General features: G+C 48.2%; 1 protein-coding gene across 7 annotated transcripts in view; it reads right to left on the reverse strand.

Moving 5' to 3' along the window:
• Positions 1-11,645, reverse strand: part of MRAS (muscle RAS oncogene homolog) — a 71,910-nt gene extending 60,265 nt beyond the window's left edge. For 2 of the 7 annotated variants that reach the window (XM_070375674.1, XM_070375682.1), the window contains exons 1-2: positions 10,838-11,089; positions 10,619-10,710 (exon numbers count right to left, since the gene is read on the reverse strand). The gene's annotated coding sequence lies outside the window, so the exon portion shown is untranslated. Of the gene's footprint in view, positions 1-10,618; positions 10,711-10,830; positions 11,090-11,264 lie in introns of those variants that run through there. The other 5 variants (XM_070375685.1, XM_070375658.1, XM_070375663.1 and 2 more) reach the window with 5 other exon arrangements.
• Positions 11,646-19,247: the final 7,602 nt, after the last annotated feature.

The raw sequence follows: 19,247 nt of genomic DNA on the forward strand, positions 1-19,247 counted from the left end.
AAAGGATTAATCTCTAAAATATACAAGCAGTTCATGCAGCTCAACATCAGAAAAACAAACAACCCAATCAAAAAAATGGGCAGAAGACCTAAACAGACATTTCTCTAAAGAAGACATCCAGATGGCTAGTAAACACGTGAAAAAATACACATCACTCATCGTTAGACAAATGTAAATCAAAACTATAACTAGGTATCACCTCATACCTGTCACAACGGCGATCATCAAAAAAAATGTACAAACAATAAATGCTTGAGAGGATGTGGAGAAAGGGAACCCTCCAGCACTGTTGGTGGGAATGTAAATTGATACAGCCACCATGGAGAACAGTACCGAGATTTCTTAGGAGTTTTACTCTTAGAAATAAAACTACAATATGACCTAGCAATCCCACTACTGGGCATATACCCATAATTGAAAAAGATACATGTATCCCAGTGTTCATTGCAGCACTATTTACAATAGCTAGAATATGGAAGCAACCTAGATGTCCATTGACAGATGAATGGATAAAGAAGTTGTGGTCTATATATACAATGGAATATTATGCAGCCATAAAAAGGAACAAAAAAATTTTTTAAAGGAACAAATTTGAGTTAGTTCTAATGAGGTGGATGAACCTAGAACCTGTTATACAGAGTGAAGTAAGTCAGAAGGAGAAAAACAAATACCATATATTAATGCATCTATATGGAATCTAGAAATATGGTACTGATGAACCTACTTCTCAGACAGGGGCTTCCCTGGGGGCTCAGAGGTTAAAGCGTCTGCCTGGAATACAGGAGACCCGGGTTCAATCCCTGGGTCGGGAAGATCCCCTGGAGAAGGCAATGGCACCCCACTCCAGTACTCTTGCCTGGAGAATCCCATGGAGGGAGGAGCCAGGGAGACTACAGTCCATGGGGTCGCAAAGAGTCAGACATGACTAAGTGACTTCACTTTCACTTTTCATGGAATCTAGAAAAATGGTACTGATGAATCTATTTCTCAAACATAGAGAACAGACTTATGGATACAACAGGGCAAGGAGAGAGTGGGAAGAATTGAGAGAGTAGCATTGAAACATATACATTACCATGTGTAACATTGATGCTTTTAAACTGTGGTGCTGGAGAAGACTCTTGAGAGTCCCTTGGACTGCAAGGAGATGAAACCAGTCAATCCTAAAGGAAATCAACCCTGAATATTCATTGGAAGGACTGATGCTGAAGCTGAAGCTCCAATACTTTGACCACCTGATGTGAAAAACTGACTCATTGGAAAAGAGCTTGATGCTGGGAAAGATGGAAGGCAGGAGGAGAAGGGGATAACAGAGGATGAGATGGTTAGATGGCATCACTGACTTGATGGACATGAGTTTGAGCAAGCTGTGGGAGTTGGTAAAGGACAGTAAGCCTGGCGTGCTGTAGTCCATGGGGTCACAAAGAGTAAGACACAACTGAGTGACTGAACTGAACTGGCTGATGTGTAAAATAAATAGCTAATGCGAAGTTGCTATATAGTGCAGGGAACTCAGCCTGGTGCTCTGTGACAACCTAGACGGGTGGGATGGAGTGAGAGGTGGGAGGGAGGTTCAAGATGGAGAGGACATGTGTATACCTATGGCTGATTCATGTTCATGAATGGCAGAAACCAACACAACATTGCAAAGCAAGTATCCTACAATTAAAAATAAATACATTTATATATAAAAAAAATAATGGAAGTTGGGAGTTTTCAGAAGTTCTGGAGGAAAGTGTCCAGGAAAAGTGGTCCCTGGAAAATGGCAGTCAACTAGGCTTGAGGAGACAGAGAGCCAAGGAGGTGAGCAGGCAGGGGAAGAGGTCTGGCGCTGTTTTAACTTCTGCTCCATTCTGAGCGAGGGGCCCTTTCTCATAGGCCCTCAGCGACCGCCTGTTACACACAACAGCCTTGGCGCAGTGGGGCTCAGGGAATGAGGAAGCCACACCTAGGGCACCCACGCAAAGCGTGGCGGCTGACTCTGGAGCCCAGATGGCCAGCGGGCCTGGTCCCCACCCTGCAATCCCCAGAAATACTGCAGATGAACGGGTAATCTTCAAAGAAAAATAAATGATACTCTCAGAGAGCTTCCACAGGGAGAAAAGCTTTGTGGAAAACGAAGAACTATTGGGGAGAGCATCTCCCCACTTCCACATCTGTGGGATGAGAGCTTGCCCAGCCTAACTGGATTAAACAAGAAAGGAGGGCGGTGTGACCAGGACATGTAAGTTGCAGCAGCCCTGTCCCTGTTACAGATACGGCAAAGGAGGGCCAAGCAGGTGGGGACTTGCCCAAGGTCACACAGAGGACAGGGAGGGGACACAGAGTCAGCAGGGGGGGCTGTGGCCCAGGATCCTCCCCACTCTCCTGGGCTCCTCTGAGGAAGGGAGTAGGGACTGAGGAGCCTTGAGCCCCGCCTGAGGCCAGTTGCTGGTGGCCCCAGACCCTGCCTGGGCCCTCTCCTCCTTCCTTCCACACAGGGGCTCTCTCACCCTCCACCCAGCTCTCCTATCCACACATACCAGCCCCAAATAGAAAAAAAGCCCCCGTTAAGTGCTTATGAGAATGGTTATTTTGTGGAAGCGCCAAGTGACCTGCTCCCGCTCCCCCCTTTCCATCCCTCCAGCCGCCCTCAGTTTGAGCCCAGAAGTAAAACAAAGGCTTTGTTTCTTTATTTTGATTTCCTCTTTAAAATCTCAAACATGCAGGAAACACCCACCCAGCCCCAGATAAGCGGAAAGGAGCCCCGTGGGCGGGCGGGGCGCGGGTCACCAAGTCTTAGCACCCCAGGAGCACCAGCAGGGCAAGGGGGTGGGGGGGGCTGACTTCCTCTTCCAGAAGAGAATGGGTGTGAGTGAGCCTGTGTGCGGAGCCTAGGCCTTCCTGACTCTGACGCCAGGGGAATCTCAACCTGAGGAATGTGGGTGGGGAGGGACCATGCAGAAGACATATCTCATAGAAGTTACTTTTTTTTAAACATATGCCCCCAAGGCTTTGGGACTGTGGTTCCACCCTTTTCCATCATGTCCGGTTACAATAAAGCAGGCATTGAAGGAAGAACATGATGGACGCTATTTTGGGCTGCTGAGCCTCCTTGTGAGAGAATGGTACTCCCCAAAAAAGATGCCTTTGCCTCTGCCTCTCCCTTGGGAACTGCATTCCCAGTGGAATTAAAATACAAAGGAGTGAGCTTGGGGTCATCTAAAAGGGGGAATTTTCAAGGTGTGTTAAAAGTTCTAAAGGCTAAAAAAGAAGAAAAAACAAACAGAACTGAATTAAAACACATTTTGCCCTTGAAATGAAAATATAATGCTTTGGGAGGCAAGAACCTGTCCCCAGGTCCCCCCAGAATGGTCAGCTCTAAGGGGAAGATGGGTCTCCCCAGCTCCAGCACATCTTCGGCTATCTCCACACAGCACCACGTGCTTACAAATACTTTTACTTTTAATCTGGGTACTTAGGATTCAAGGGACATCCTAACATAGAGTATGTATAGCAGATTCTTAAAAAAAATTTTTTTTTTAACTTACAGTTTCTGCCATACATCAACATGAATCAGCCATAGGTATACATATGACCCTCCCTCTAGAACCTCCCTCCCACCTCCCACCCCATCCCATCCCTCTACGTTGTCTCAGAGCACTAGTGTAAGTTACCTGCATCATACAGCACATTCCCAGTGCCTATCTATTAACATATGGTAATGTATATGTTTCCATGCTACTCTTTCCCTTCGTCCCACTCTCTCTTCCCCCCACTGGGTCTACAAGTCTGTTTTCTATGTCTGAGTCTCCATTGCTGCCCTGCAAATAGGTTCATCAGTACCGTCTTCTTAGATTCCACATATATGCATTAACATCATATTTGTTTTTCTCTTTCTGACTTATTTCTTAGGCTCTAACTTCATCTACCTCATTCATTAGAACTGACTCAAATGCATTCCTTTTTATGGCTGAGTAACATACCATGAGAAGACCATAACTGAAAAAGATGCATGTATCCCAATGTTCATTGCAGCACTTTTTACAATAGCTAGAACACGGAAGCAACCCAGAGGGCCATCAACAGATGAATGGATAAAGAAGCTGTGGTACATATATATAATGCAATATTACTTAGCAGATTCTTTTTAAACCAAAACTTTTCTTTAAAAAGTAGGCCATCAACATATGTATGTGTATTCTTGCATAAACAAATAGTTATCAGCTTTAGAATATACTTAACTGCCTTCATTGGCACAGCTTCTGACCATTTCTATTGCAAGAGAAACCCCAACAAAGCAGATCCTTCTGAGGTCTTTGGGGTCCTAGCCTTTGCCAGCTTCTGCAGCATCTCCATCAAGTCAAGGGAAAGGATGCAGACAGTGTTATCCATTGTTGGCAACTCAGGGACAGAAAACATTTCAACTCATTCTCACCACTTAGTAAAGAAAACCTGGGGACCACCTCAGGTCCCTGTGTTCTATCACAAAACTAATTGAAATCTGTCCCCAATGGTGACTCCTTGAAAAGCCAATCTGCTTGGGGAATGCAGGGCTTTTCCAGAAGGTTTTAAAATCTTTTCTGCACAGCTTTACAAGTGGTGCTTTGCTAACTCTCTTAACTCAAGCCTAAGTGAAAGTGAAGTCGCTCAGTCGTGTCCAACTCTTTGCGACCCCATGGACACCAGGCTCCTCTGTCCATGGGATTTTCTAGGCAAGGGTACTGGAGTGGGTTGCCATTTCCTTCTCCAGGGAATCTTCCCGACACAGGGATTGAGCCCAGGTCTCCCGCATTGTAGACAGACGCTTTACCATCTGAGCCATCAGGGAAGTCACTCAAGCCTAAGCTACATGCAAATGGGCCATGTCAGGTTGCAGCTCAGTCAGCCGGGGTGGAAGAAGGAGCCTGCAGAGCTGGGTGAGAAACCATCTCCTGTCGTCATGGAGAGCTGCCCCCTCTGCAGCTGGGACGCTTGGCAGAGAGGAGGACCCAGGACCAGGCACACGGGAGCCTTGTTTCCAGGAAAGGGAGAGCGGCAAGGCGGCGGTGATGTTGTTCAGTCGCTTATTCACGTCTGACTCTTCGTGACCCCATGAACTGCAACACGCCAGGCTTCCTGTCCTTCACTATCTCCCTGAGTTTGCTCAAACTCATGTCCGCTGAGTCTGTGATACCATCCAACTATCTCATCCTCTGTTGCCCCCTTCTCCTCCTGCCTTCAATCTTTCCCAGCATCAGGCTCTTTTCCCAAGGCCATGTCAGGGGTTAGAAAGGTACCATATCAGACTCCACCTTCCCTCCTTCAAAGCAGTCCTGCACTTTAGAACATAAAATGCATTTTGCTCAAGGTTTTGAAGATGAGCAGCTTAACAAACTGTTAAGTTTGTTTCATCTAATTAGAATAAGAAAATTGTTTTTTTCCTCTCTTTTCCAAATATTTACATTTACTATCTGAATCACAGTTTGGTTTGGGCAGCTATGACTACATGATGTGCCACAGTCTGGCCTGAAACCACGATGGTCAAGGCAGGTGTGTATGTGGGTGGAGGAACTTTTTGAAAGAGGTTAAATCCCAAGATGTACACTTATCTCTCCCCAGTGTGAGTTCAGGCAGCAAAAATATCTACTGACAACCTCGATGGAGACCCAGGTGGTTATTCATTGAATTTGTTGGGGACATGAAGCTAAGAGAGCCAAGACGTGGAAACTTGGGAGAGGGGCTCTGAAAGTCAGTCGGAGGCTGAGGGCAGGCCCAGCCAGCCAGGTCTCCTGAGCAGGGACGTGCTGAAGCCCTCTAGCATGGAAGGGATCAAGGGCAGACAGAAGGGTCCCATCTGCTCAATTGGGTTTTGGATACATGGTGTTTGTTATATATCATCCTTTGTATTTTTATATCTTTGAAAATTACATAATATGACAAGTGTGCAAATGATGGAGGGCTTCCTGGTTGACCAGAGGATTAATGGAAATAAGGGGAAAACTGCCACCATCTAGGGTCCCTCTGCCTCTCTTATCAACCAGCCGTACCTGCACCTCCATGGTTGCTGTCGCTTCACAGCATCCCTGTGTGTGAACTGCTCTGTCCCCTCTCCCCATGAGGCCTCCACTCCACTACAGCACTGACTATATCTGGCCAGACCCCCATGAGCCATGCCCCATGAGCACTGAGAGAGAAGGGAGGTGTCATCAGAATGACCAAAGTTATCTATCAGTCCTGGGAGCAGCACTGTGTAAGAGGTGGAGCATGCCCTCCGGGACCAAACAGACCTTGGTGAGACTCCTTCCAAGCTCTGCTCCTCTCAGGCCATGACCATGGGGGTGATTACCACTCTGAGTCCCTGTTTCCACATCTGTAAAGGGCTAACAGCAAAACTGTTGTGAGGCTTAGAGATGGCCAATGCAGAGCCTCTAGTCCAGTCCAGCCCGGAGTGGGGGTGGACATCCAGAGAGACTATCTTCAAGCCACGTCATCTGAGGAGCAGTTGGAGAATGCAGGGCTGCTCGTGCTGGAGAAAAGCATGACTGTCAAGGTTCATATGGCACAGATCCAGTGGGACAGGTTAAGGTGAGAAAGGAAAGAACTTTGCAAGGACAAGTGAATCCCCAGTGGGTAAACTGATTTGAGGGGCAGCAACCTCCCTGTCTCTAGAAGGGCCCAGCTAAGATCTGCTCCTCAAAGGCTACACAAATTTTCCCAGCCTCTACTCAAGGGCCCATTTGGGCCAAAATGTCTACTACTGAACTATTACTGGCTTAATCTTTACCTTAAAAATTAGCATAGTTTTTAACTTAAAATCCTTATTTAGCCTTAATCTGAGCAAAATAGCCATTAAAAAAAATAGGTTTGATGTCATACCTTTATTTTTAAAATACACATAAATAAGTATATATGTAACTATTAAAATATGTCCTGCCTAAAAACCATTTACCTCACCACTATGAGAAATATGCTCTCCTAGATCTGAATTGAGACTAAATATGCTCCAGGGGCCCCTTCCTGGTCTGTGATTCTGTTATCTAAAGGCTGCCTGAATACTGATAATGCTCTTAGTTCTTATCGCCCTTTCTGGTCTCCCAAGCATGTTCTCATCTGTGTATTTCATCTAATCCCCATGACAACCCTGAGGGCGGGCTAGAGAAGTCACAGATGGAGCCTGAGCCCCTGCAGCACAGGACGCTCCCAAGGCCCTGTGGATAGGGTCAGAGAGGGCCCGAATCAGAGCTCAGGACTCCCATCCCCTGCCACCTCCTTCTATTACCACATGCTGAACAGCCAAATCCCTTCCTGTATTCTCCAAAATCTTATTAGCAACATAACCCACATCCAAACTACGATGTTTTATCCATCTAGGTGGCCAGATGCCAGCTCTGTAGATGAAAATGTGCCCCTCTGAGCAAGTCACCTCATAACCAATGGTAACCCACATTGTCATTTGGCCACCTGGCCATCAGCAGTTTCCACTGACTAAAGCTATCAAAAATACTAAAGGAGGTGGTCCAGTGGCTGAGACTCCGCCCTTCCAACGCAGGGGACCCAAGTTCATTCCCTGGTCAGGGAACTAGATCTCACATGCCGCAACTGAGTTCATACACCGCAACTGAGTTCATGCACCGCTGTGCATGCCACAGCGAAGACCCAAAATGGCCAAATAAATAAATATTTTAAAAAACACGAAAGGACAATGATAGGGACATTTAAAAGCTAAATACACACTGCTACTTCATGGCCCCTACAATGCGGATGACTGCAGAAAACTGTCATGCCAGCGGGCAACAGACCCTGGGCTCAGTGGTGAGGCTCAGTAGATGGCCGGGGTGGGGAGGTGGAATGCAGCACCAGCCTCATTATGGCAGCAAGAATGCTACCTGGAAGACTAGAGATGGGCACCAAGGGATGCACAGCAGACGCCAAGGAGTGCAGTGTGGATGTCCCCCTGGCCTTAACAACGTCCTCTGTTGTCTGAAGAGGGGATGGCAGCACTACGCTCTCAGAGTTCCACAAGACAGATCTGCTGGCTGAGGGCATGGACTTCCTCTCATGGCTGAGAATTATGCCCGTCCGGCTCCGCCACGACAGCCTGCTGGCCTGGCTGGGAGGTCAGAGCCTCAGAGCAGGTCCTCAGTGAACAGTAGTGAAGCAGGGGATCTAGCCTGGGATCCAGGGCTCATTTTCAGAGATCCACAAATCTCCCAAACTGTATGCCTAACTTCATACATCCAAGCAACGTTTCTCTGGGTGTCTCACTGGCATATTAAAGAGGTAGTGGCCCAAGAAGGTAAAAACCATTGCTCTGAACACTCAGCCTTCTTGGCTGCCTGTGCTATGCAAGAACTTGCTGGAAATGGCACTAATATCTCATCCCTGTACAGAGACAACACCAGGGTTGAGAGCATCTTTGGGAGATCTAAACTCTGCTTAATCCACTATTACTTGGGTTTTGTTATTTGCAGGCAGAAGCATCCTTCTTTTCTCCCATCCCCATACAAAGGTAACTATATCTTCTAGCTAGTTAGATACCTGCCCCAGGCCTGGCAGGTGTGGAGCCTTTGGAACTCAATGCACACTTTTTTGGACACTTAAGAACATCCCAACTTTGCACAAGAATGTGTTCCCATATAGTTCACACGCGTGTGTTTTGTGAAAACTACATGATATTCATGAGCAGGTATGTTTCCAAGTGCTTCCAGGGAGGCATGCTCCTTTTGGGGCATTTCATTGGGAGACAGTGATGACACCAGATGTGAAATATAAAATGGAGGTCATATTTCCCCGAGAAGTTACTTGATCCAGCAGGCTGGTCAACTTGTGAATCGCGCTGATATTAAACCCAGACACTCCAGGAACTGGTTCAGTCCATCAGAGCCCAGAAGTCTTCCCTGGTTCCACGTGATCACTCAAGCTCAGGAGCCAACCCCAGGGATAATGGACTTGTCTTTCTCTAAACAACTCAGATCAACCGAAAGTGTGAAATACCTGTGATTACAGCTAATAAAAGTTATACCTGTCACAAAGATATCTTAGGCAAGTGAAAACATAAGTAGTGGCAAATACACACGGAGCTGGCAGCCTGACAACTGTCACTTGCCTCACCAGTGTTCAGCAGAGGGCCTTGACCGCCCCCCTCCCATAAGGAAACACTGAAGTAGAGGGGTAAGGGGCGGTTTCTGCTAGAGCTCCTGGCTTACACAACACCCACCCCACCCCCATAGAGGCTGGCAGACCCTGTAGCTTGCAAAACTCCAGAGCATCAAAGCTTCAAACCTCCTGACCTAGCAGAGAAAGGACAAACTACACCCTAATCCACAGACAGAGAAGCTAACTAGCTGCTAGGAATGAGAAGAGACTGAGGGTCAAAATCATGACCCAAAACATTTTCAGTCCCCTAGTCAGCAGGGAAATGAGATTTATAGGAAATTGGGAGATTTACAAAAATGTTAGCCAGCTCAAGTTTCTTTCCCGGGAAGAGAAGTAGGAGAAACTCTAAGAATTGTCATGGTGAAAATGCTTTGTTTGCTGCAAAGCCCCTGACACATGTCAGTTATTAATACCAGCAGCTCACCACCCCACACTTGAACCAAGCAGTGAAAGGCAACGGAGTGAAAGCCTAACACAGGCTGCACCTGGAGCCATGAAGCCAGGGCAGCCAGACCCTCCCCAGAGGAGCTGGAGAGCTGAGGGTCTACATGGACCCTAGATAGGATCTTGGGCAAGTTACTGACTCTTTCTAGCCCCTGTTCCCCATCTGCATGGGGGTAATAAGAAGACCCTTCTGGAGTCTCGTCAAATGATGAGCAAGCATATACACGTCAAGTGCCTGGTCTGTGAAAGCCCTGCTGGCAGCTATTATTACAGTGGAGCTTCAGGGCTTTTTGGTCAGATTTCTTCATCATTCCTGCTGTGAGGAAGATCACTCTTTTGAGGCTACAGTTCTGAGTCTTGTCAGTTACGCTCTCTGGTCAGGTCCAGCACACAGTGTGAGTCTTGGAGGGGCAAGAACCATTCTAGCCCAAAGAGGTTTACTAGGAGTAGGGGCTTGGGGTGGGGGTGGGGGTGGGGGTCGGGGCGGTAAGGAGGGACAATCCTAGAGCTCAGGGATCAGGGCCCGCATGAAGTGGCCCTTGTCTGCCTCTCCAGACTGGCCTCTGGCCCCAGACCTCAGCTCCAGCCACAGAGTCTATCTGGGTGTCCAGTGCCCATGCTCCGCCATGCATCACCTCCTTTAGGAGGCCTTCCCTGACCCTCCACGCTGTCTGTTCCCACAGCCCCTGTGCTCCCCTGATCCCAGAACCGACACACAGGGTTCACTTTGCACCCCTACCTTCCCCGCGGCACAGGATCTGGCACTGTGCCCCACACGCAGTGGGCGCCCCTGCAGGTCCCATTCAATGAATGAGCCGGGGCCCCTGGTAGTGACCAGAGCCCCAAGCCCCGTGGCGCCGCAAAAGACTGTTAATGCAGCAGCCTGCTTTTTATCATTCAGACTAATTTGACAACTCTTTCGGCAGATCCCTGCCCTCGTTAACGCCCTTCTAAAAATATAAAGAGCCACCACCAACCCTTCCCCATCCCACTCGAGACCCGCCGCCCACTCCCCGCGGGTTCTCGCCAGAGGAAAAAGCAACCCAAGGGCGGTTACCATGAAAGGGGCTTTTTAGGTGGTGAGCAGGCCCATCTCACTGGGGTCCCGATCTTCGCCGACTTCTCGATCGCACACCGTTACGCTGGAGCCTGCGATGGGGGAAAAAGGCCAGTCCCCAAGCGCCGTCCTCCGGCCCGGCCCGGGGCGGCCACACCTCCCGCCCGGAACAAAGCGCCCGGCCGGTCCCCTCCCTCCCAGCCAGCCCCGACCTCTCACCGCGCACTCCAGCCCAGCTTGGCTCCTGCCTCAGGCCACCTCCTCCATGCCCGCGCCAACCAGAAGACAGCGCCGCGCCCTCCGGGCCCCGCGGCGGCCGGACTGACGGCTTTGGGCCCGCGGCCTGCCGGCCGCTTCGGCCGGTCCCCGCCCCGGCGCCTCCTTAAAGCGACCGCGCAGCCGGCGCGCGCCCCAGCCTACCGCCTGGCGAGCCGCGCATTCCTTATATTGCAACAGCGCCTGCTAAAAATAGAGCGCCGCCTCAGTGGGCGCTGGGGGGGCCGGGCCCGGCGCCGCGACCCTGCCACCCCCGCGGGCCCCAGACTCCCAGGAAGCACGGCTCACGAGGTTTGTGCCACCTGCCCCGAGCTCCCGGGACCCAGCAGGGCGCGCGTACCGGGCCTCCCCCGCGGCCCCGCGCACTTACCGGGGTCCGACCACTGGCTCCTGGGAGCTGGCTTTAAGGTGGACGCCGAGTGGGAATTCGCCCGGGCCTCTTTAAGAGCCTCCGCGCTCCAGCCTTTAAATCTCCGCTCCCGCCCGGCCAACTTCGGAGCCTACAGACGCCTCCCCTGTCCTAGGCGATCCCAGGCCGCCACCTTAACTGCATGCCCTTCGAATCCTGGGCCATGTTTCTTCCTAGATCCAGTCTCCAGTGTCGTTTCCCGAAGGCCCTCTCGGTGTCGGTTCTTGAGCCTAAAGTTCGTTCAGACGGAGGCGACGGACGGGGACAGGCGACACTCGCGATCCATTTCATTTTTTCAGTTCCGCTGACTCCTCTCCATCGGCGTCATTTTCCCCTGATTTTAAAAACTGAGATATAATTCACACACCAAAAAATCCCAGCTTTTAAAGTGGGCAATACAGTAGTTTTTAATTTATTCACAAAGTTGTGCAACCATCACCATTATCTAGTTCCAGATCATTTTCATAACACCACCTCCCCTTTAAAAAAAAAAAAAAGTAGAAGAAGAAAAGAACCCATTTACAGTTACTCCCCATTCCCTCCTCCTACCGGCCGCTGGAAACCACTAATCTACTTTCTGTCTCTATGGATTTGCCTACTCAGGACATTTCATGAAAGTGGAATCATACATGTGGTCTTTTGTGACCCAGCTTCCTTCACTTCACAGGATTTTTTCAAGGTTCATCAACGTTGCAGCATGTAGCAATGCTTCATTCCCTTTTGTGATTGAATAGCATTGGGTTGTGTGGACACACCACATTTTATCTTTGATCAGCTGATGGACAGTTAGACGGTTTGTACTTTGGGGCTATTATGAATAAAACTGCTATGAACATTCATGTACAAGTCTTTGTATGAACTTATGTTTTCATTTCTCTTGAGTATATACCTAGGAGTAGAATTGTGGATCATATGCTATATTTGACATTTTGAGGAACCCCCAAACTGGTTTCCAAAGCAGCTGCTATTTTACATTCGACCAACCATGTATGAGTGTTCCACATCTTCACATCCTCACCAGCAATTGTTATCATCTGTCTTTTTGATTATAGTCATCCTAGTAGTGGGGATGGGGGAGTGGTATCTCACTGTAGTTTCGATTACCAGTGTCCTTTATTAAAAGATTTTTTTTAATGTGGACCGTTTTTAAAGTCTTTATTGAATTTGTTACCATACTGCTTCTGTTTTATGTTTTTATTCTATTTTTGTTCTTGAGGCATGTGAGATCTTAGCTCCCCAACCAGGGATCGAACCCACACCATCTGCACTGGAAGGTGAAGTCTTAACCCCTGGACCACCAGGGAAGTCTCCTATCAATATCATTTTTGAGGATGTTCTTTTTGTAGACAGACCTTAATGATAATTTGGAACCAGCTTTACACATCTGATAAACCCATCTGGAACCCATCCTCTTATTATTTTCAAAGCTTCACTCACCACCCCAGGCCTTCGCTACCCTGAGTCCTTCATGCGGTACTGTGGCACAGGGTCTGACACAGGTTTCAGTTGGCACCCACTGATGGTGGCAAATGATGCAAGCCATCATTTGGTGAGAGCTATTGTGTCCCCTGCACCCACCCCCACCTGCTGTCCTGAAGGCCCTGCGGATCCCCTGACTCTCCATGGCAGTGGGGGAGGGTTTGAATCCCATCCAGACTATTGCGTCTTGGGAGGGAATGAAAGACCCAATTGAGGAGGGGGCTTGAGGGACAGCTGTTCGTCTTGACAGTCTAGTCTTGCCCTGGGACCTGCCTCTTCCCCTGCCCCTTCCATTTACCACAGGCCTTGGGGGAGAAGGCAAGGGTCTGTGTGTCCTGGTTTGCAAAGGAGTCAAAGGTTTGTCTTTTTAAAAATTTTTTATATTTAAATATTTATTTTATTTGTATTTCTTTATTTGGTTGCACCAGGTCTTAGTCACAGCACGTGGGATCTTTGATCTTTGTTGAGGCAGGAGAATTCCTAGTTGAGGCAGGAGAATTCCTAGTTGAGGCAGGAGAACTTCTAGTTGCAGCGTGTGGGATCTAGTTCCCTGACCAGGGATCAAACCTGGGGCCCCTGCAATGGGAATGTGGAGTCTTAGCCACTGGACCACCAGGAAAGTCCCTCAAAGGTTTGTCTTTGTACCACTTTCATACACAAATATTTAATAACCTGTTTCCCTTTAAAATGGAACCTAACCAGTTAGTACTAACACACAAGTACCTGGGTTTCTGTAAGCGTGAGATTAGACACTACAGGTTGACACTGGAGTCTTACAACAGGGCACTTGTCCCTCTTGGGCTGCCTCCTCTGCTTTTTGAGCCCTGAAATAAAGCAAACAGCTGCTAGCAAATAGGAGCTTTAAAGAATAAGGTCACTGAGCAGAAAAGTGAGGCCTGGGGTTGACGGTTCATTCATTCAGTAAATACTGTCAGTATACCTACTATGTGGGCTTCCCTGGTGGCTCAGGCAGGTCTCCTGCAATGTGGGAGACCTGGGTTTGATCCCTGGCTTGGGAAGATCCTCTGGGGGAGGGCATGGTAATCCACTTCAGTATTCTTGCCTAGAGAATCCCTATGGACAGAGGAGCCCTACAGGCTACAGTCCATGGGGTCACAAAGAGTCAGACATGACTGAGCGACTAAGCACTGCACAGCATAGCACCTACTATGTGCCAATGCAATGCATAATCCTACCTCCAATTGCCAGCAGAGGGGGAGATGTTATGGAATTGAGAGGCATTGCGGCTGACGGAGCCCAGAGGAGGGGCAAGCACCCAGGGCAGATTTTCTGTGAGAGGTGATGACGAAACCCGGGCTTGATGGACAAAGACCAATCAGCTAGGCTGAGAAGGGAGGGAGAAAACCTTATAGACTGAGGTATGTCTGAGTTGAAGTCTTTGCCCAAACTCCAGCAGAACCTTATGGCCAATCAAGTGTGGTTGGGGCATGATAGAAGGCTAGGCTCCTGTCCAAGAACCCAGGCAGGGCTCAAGCCCAAGTTTCAGGCATTGAGGTCTAAGGCCAGCCATGGGGCCAGGAGATAGTTCCTGAAATAGGACAGAGATCAGAGCTGTGACCCAGAGTAGAACTTCCCTGCTCAGCGACAAGAGCAAACATGCCTGATGGGCCACAGCGTGTCCTGTGTCTGCCTCTGCCTGAGCCTTGCTGAGCGCCAGGTCTCACAGCAGACCCAAGCTGGTGTCTTGGGGTTCAGGAAGCAAACCTGGAGGAGGAGGGCTGCAGACTTCAGGACCTGGAACCAGCCAAGTAAGTCACTGTGGCACAACCTTCCTCCAGAACTCTGCCCAGAGCAGCCCCTGGGGGTTCCAGCAGCACCGGGCTCTGGAGCACACAGAGTGCCTCACACAGGCACAGAGATGACTTTCACGCCTCCCAGGGCCCAGGGCAGAAGGCCTTACCTGCCCTGCTTTAGACATAAGAAGACCACAAGCCCAATCCCACCCAGTCAGTGGACCAAGTGTCAGGGCCTTCCGCCCACAGAGCCTCCACTCTTTCTCTGGTGTCTGGTGGCCTTGGTGGCAGGTCAATTGGTCAGGTGTGTGTGTGTGTGTGCGTGCGTGTGTGTATGTGTGTTTGGAAAGCAGGGCAGAGGTGAAGAAAACACTAGCACTCATCCAGCCCTAGTCCCTTCAGGCCTGTGGCCCAAATTAATCTCTTGCTGACCCTGGAGTGCCAATCATGGCTTAGTAGAAGAGCTTCACCCCACCCCCAGGCCTGTTCTTCCCCTTAGCTGACCTTTCTTCTCTGCCAAGTACAAGGCCTTTCTTCCCCTGGGCCGCCCATGATCTGACGCCAAGAGCTACACAGAGTCTTCTCTCAGGGTTGCCACGGTCTTTCCCAGCTCAGGTTCAGCCATCTCTCATCTTTACCTCTCTCTGCTACCTGCTCTGCACCGACCACACCTGCCTCAGCCGCATTTGGGGAGGCCTCCCAAGACTTTCTTCTTTGATGCTTATGCTTACTGATGCTTGTTGTCCATCCTTCACATGGGGTCCCTCTTGTTTTCTGGAGCCAGAAGAGCAGCTTGCGATCAGTCAACTTCCCACTCAAGGCCAAACTTCTCCCCAAAGTTGTCCACACTCTGATCATTTATTTTTCTTCCCTTGGTGCTTCCTCTACTTAAAGTCTAGCGATTTTTAAACATTTTGGCCTGCAACCCATAGGAACAAAGAGGTTTGACATTGCAAACCAGAACAGACACACACACATGAAACAAAAATTTTGTGAAACAGTACTTACTATTACTATGTGCCATGCACTCTGATCTATTCCATTCTGTTTGGTGAGCAAATGCTAGCAAGAGCTACTGAATTGATTTCATGCTCCACAAATGGGTTGTGACCTACGGTTTGAAAACCATTGAACCATATTTTGACTCCTGGAGCCTCAGGGTAGTAACATGATAAAAGTTAGTCAAAAAAGAAAATTCTACACCAAGATTTTGAAACACATGCTGGGGAAAATAATCTGAAAAGGGTTCTGAGTTTCTGCTTTGGAAGCACAGGGTCCCAACCACTGGACCACCAGAGCAGTCCAACACACAAATTTTAGAATGGCACGTGGCAGAAAGAGAGCTAGCTAGCTCTCCGGCCTCTACTTGTAAGAGGGATAACCCCATGGAGGAAGGTATCGCCCTCAGGTGATTTCCTCTTCTAGGTAGGATGTGTAGGTTGTGGCAGGCCAGTTCTTCAGCAACAAAATGAGATGAGGCTCTCCAGCTGTGCTCTCTCCCCTCCCGAAGGACATTTGCTAATTGGGGGCACCGGCTGATGATCATTCTTTGCCCAGAAGGAAGACTTCGAATGGAATAAAGAGAAACCAGTAAAGTTTTTAGGGGCTACTTGGTATTAGAATGAGAAACTGGAAACAGGGGGTCTTAAAAACATGACCAATTTTCTCCACATGACGTTGGCTGAGTTCTGGGCCTGAGAATGCATCTAAAAGACTGAAATCTTCCAAAGTACCGCAGGGCTTAGAAAATAAAGCTTTCCCAAGAAGGAACAGCCCGCCTCAAAACCAAGCCCAGTTCCTGCCTCCTCCTGAGATTTGCCAGATTTTGAAACTCCATGGGGACAGCATCCAGACAGCTGGGTTGGGAATTTTTTTTTTCCTTAAGAGAATGTCTTTTTCAAAAATGTATTTATTTATTTGTTTGGCTGCATCAGGTCTTAGTTGTGGCACGAGGGGCTTTTGCCAGGTGCACAGGCTCTGTGGTTGTGGCACAGGCTTAGTTGTCCCAGAGCATGTGGGATCCCAGTTACCCAACCAGGAATCAAACCCATACCTCCTGCACTGCAAGACAGATGCTTCACCATGGGACCACCAGGGAAGCTCCAGGGTTGGGAACTTCTGAAGGGCGGAGCTGACTCTTTACAGCCTTCCACCTTAGGAGACAGATCTTCAAGGCTCTCAATCAAAAACCACACATGAGAAATAGGGGTAAACCAGAGACAGGGTGAGTCTTGCAAAAACTAAAACCCAGTTGCAACCTAGCTCGATCCTTCAGTGGATTGAGATGATCACGCCTCAGCCTCACCTGCTTAAGAGAGGAAAGAGGGTAGACTCTGTGGGACCAATGACCTAATCTGGGGTCTCTTTACCTCTTAGGCGCAATAAGAGTCTGTGTATAGGAAAACTGGGGGCTTTCTCAGTTGGTAAAAAAAAGAATCTGCCTGCAATGCTGGAGACCCAGGTTCGATCCCTGGTAGGGAAGATCCCCTGGAGAAGGAAATGGCAACCCACTCCAGTATTCTTGCACAGAGAATTCCATGGACAGAGGAGCCGGGTAGGCTACAGTCTGTGGGATTGCAAAGAGTTGGACACGACTGAGCGATCAACTTTCACTTTTTTTTTTTCATAGGAAAACATAACTAGTCCTGTGAAGAAGCATGAATATATAATTGATAAACAACAGAAAAAAAATAGACAACAGACACACAAATCATTCAGCTATTGGAATCAGTAGACGGAACTTTATAATAATGAGTGGAAGAACTGGAACTCTCATGCACTGCTGGTGGAAGTGTAAAATCCATGTATCTGCCAGAGCACACTAAGGATACAAAAACTACACAGTACTTTGGACAGGAAATTTTACTGTGAAGAATTATTAAGGGGCTTCCTTGGTGGCTCAGCAGTGAAGAATCTGCCTGCCAATGCAGGAGACACAGGTTCGATCCCTGATGGGGGAAGATCCCACATGCTGCAGTGCAACTAAGCCCCTGCACCACGACTTTTGAGCCTGTGCTCTAGAGCCTAGGAGCTGCAACTACGAGGCCACGTGCTACATCTACTGATGCCTGTGTGCCTTGAGCCTGTGTTCCGCAACAAGATAAGCCACTGCACTGGGAAGCCCATGAACTGCAACTAGAGAGAGAGCAGCTCCCGCTCTCCACATCTAGAAAAAGCCTTCACAGCAACAAAGACCCAGCACAGCCCCCAAAATAAATAATACATTTTAATATAAAGAATTATTAAGGATAAGAGGAGACTGCCTAGTAAGGAGAAAAGATAACCCTAAAGAATATAGTTATAGCAGATGTCAGGAGTAGACTCTAGGGCTGAGGCAGAGAACCCAAAGGAGGAACAAAGCTGAATGAGTCCCAGTCCTCACCTTCTACCACAGGGCTGAGAATCTCCATTGTTGGAGATTATGTAGCCATGACCCACGGGATGATGAAGAACGGCCTGTCTCAAAAACAAGGCAGGCCCTTTGTTGAAGGTCCATGCAGATGGAATTTACTGGAAAGCATTTTCCTCTTGGTGCTGAGGGAAGTCATCCATGGAAGGGAGTCACACTGTGGAAACAGCTGGAAATTTTCCCACAGGAATAATACATTGGAAAGTCAACCTCTGAGGTTTTGGAGGAAGCTGCACATGGAGATATGCTTTGTGTTTCTGACTGCCACATGCTGCAGGAACCTGCCGAGGAAGACATCAGAACCAGAAGAGAAGCCTCTTTCTCCTACGGTGGCTGCCATTGCTCCCTACTGACAAACCTTGACACTGTACTGGATGGCAAGGGAGAAATGCTGGCAGGGCCCAGCTCCGTTAGAACAGGGCAGGTAACTGAGAACGGGCCTGGAGGTAATAAACTGATAACCGACAAAATTGGCTTTGCAAAACTATTTAGTAGACTCTCCCAAAACTAAACATACAGCTACCTTTGGACTCAAATTTTTTATTAATACTCCTAGGTATATATCTAAAGACAAATTAGTATATTCACCAAAAGACACATTTAAGAATATTTATAGCAGTTTTAGTCATAATAGCCCCCAAAGTGGAGACAATCCAAATGTTTATTAACTACAGGATGAATAAATAAATCATAGTTTATTCATATAATGGAATATTCTACTGCAATAACTAAGAATGATACACAAACAGAAATGAATCTCACAGACATTTTATTAAGTGAAAGAAGTCAGATGCAAAAGATAACATATACTAAGTCCAGTAAAAAGTAAAACTAATCAATGGTGATTGGAATCAGAATAGTGGTTTTCTCTTGGGGGAGAGGAATGAGAACTGCGTGGGTGGGAAAGAAGAGCTGGAAGTGTTATGTATCTCGATCTGGGTGGTGGTTACAAGGATATACACTAACGTGAAAGTTCAACAAGCTGAGCATTAATGATTAGTACACTTCACAAACTCTGGGAGATAGTGAAGGATAGAGGGGCCTTGTGTGCTTCAGTCCACGGGGGTCGTGAAGAGTCAGGCACAACTTGTGACTGAACAATAACAACACTTTTCCCATTTCACTGTATGCGTGTTACACAGTCATCCCCTAGTATACACAGGGGATTGGTTCTAGGACTTGATACAGATACGAAAATCCATGGATAATCCAAGCTCCATGGTCGGCCCTCTAACATCTGTTGGTTCCACATCCATGGATTTAACGAACTTCTGCGTATGTGTTAAGTCTGAAATTCACAGT

The sequence above is a fragment of the Bos mutus genome, chromosome 1 (genome assembly GCF_027580195.1).
Source record: "Bos mutus isolate GX-2022 chromosome 1, NWIPB_WYAK_1.1, whole genome shotgun sequence".
Classification (NCBI taxonomy): Eukaryota; Metazoa; Chordata; class Mammalia; order Artiodactyla; family Bovidae; genus Bos; species Bos mutus.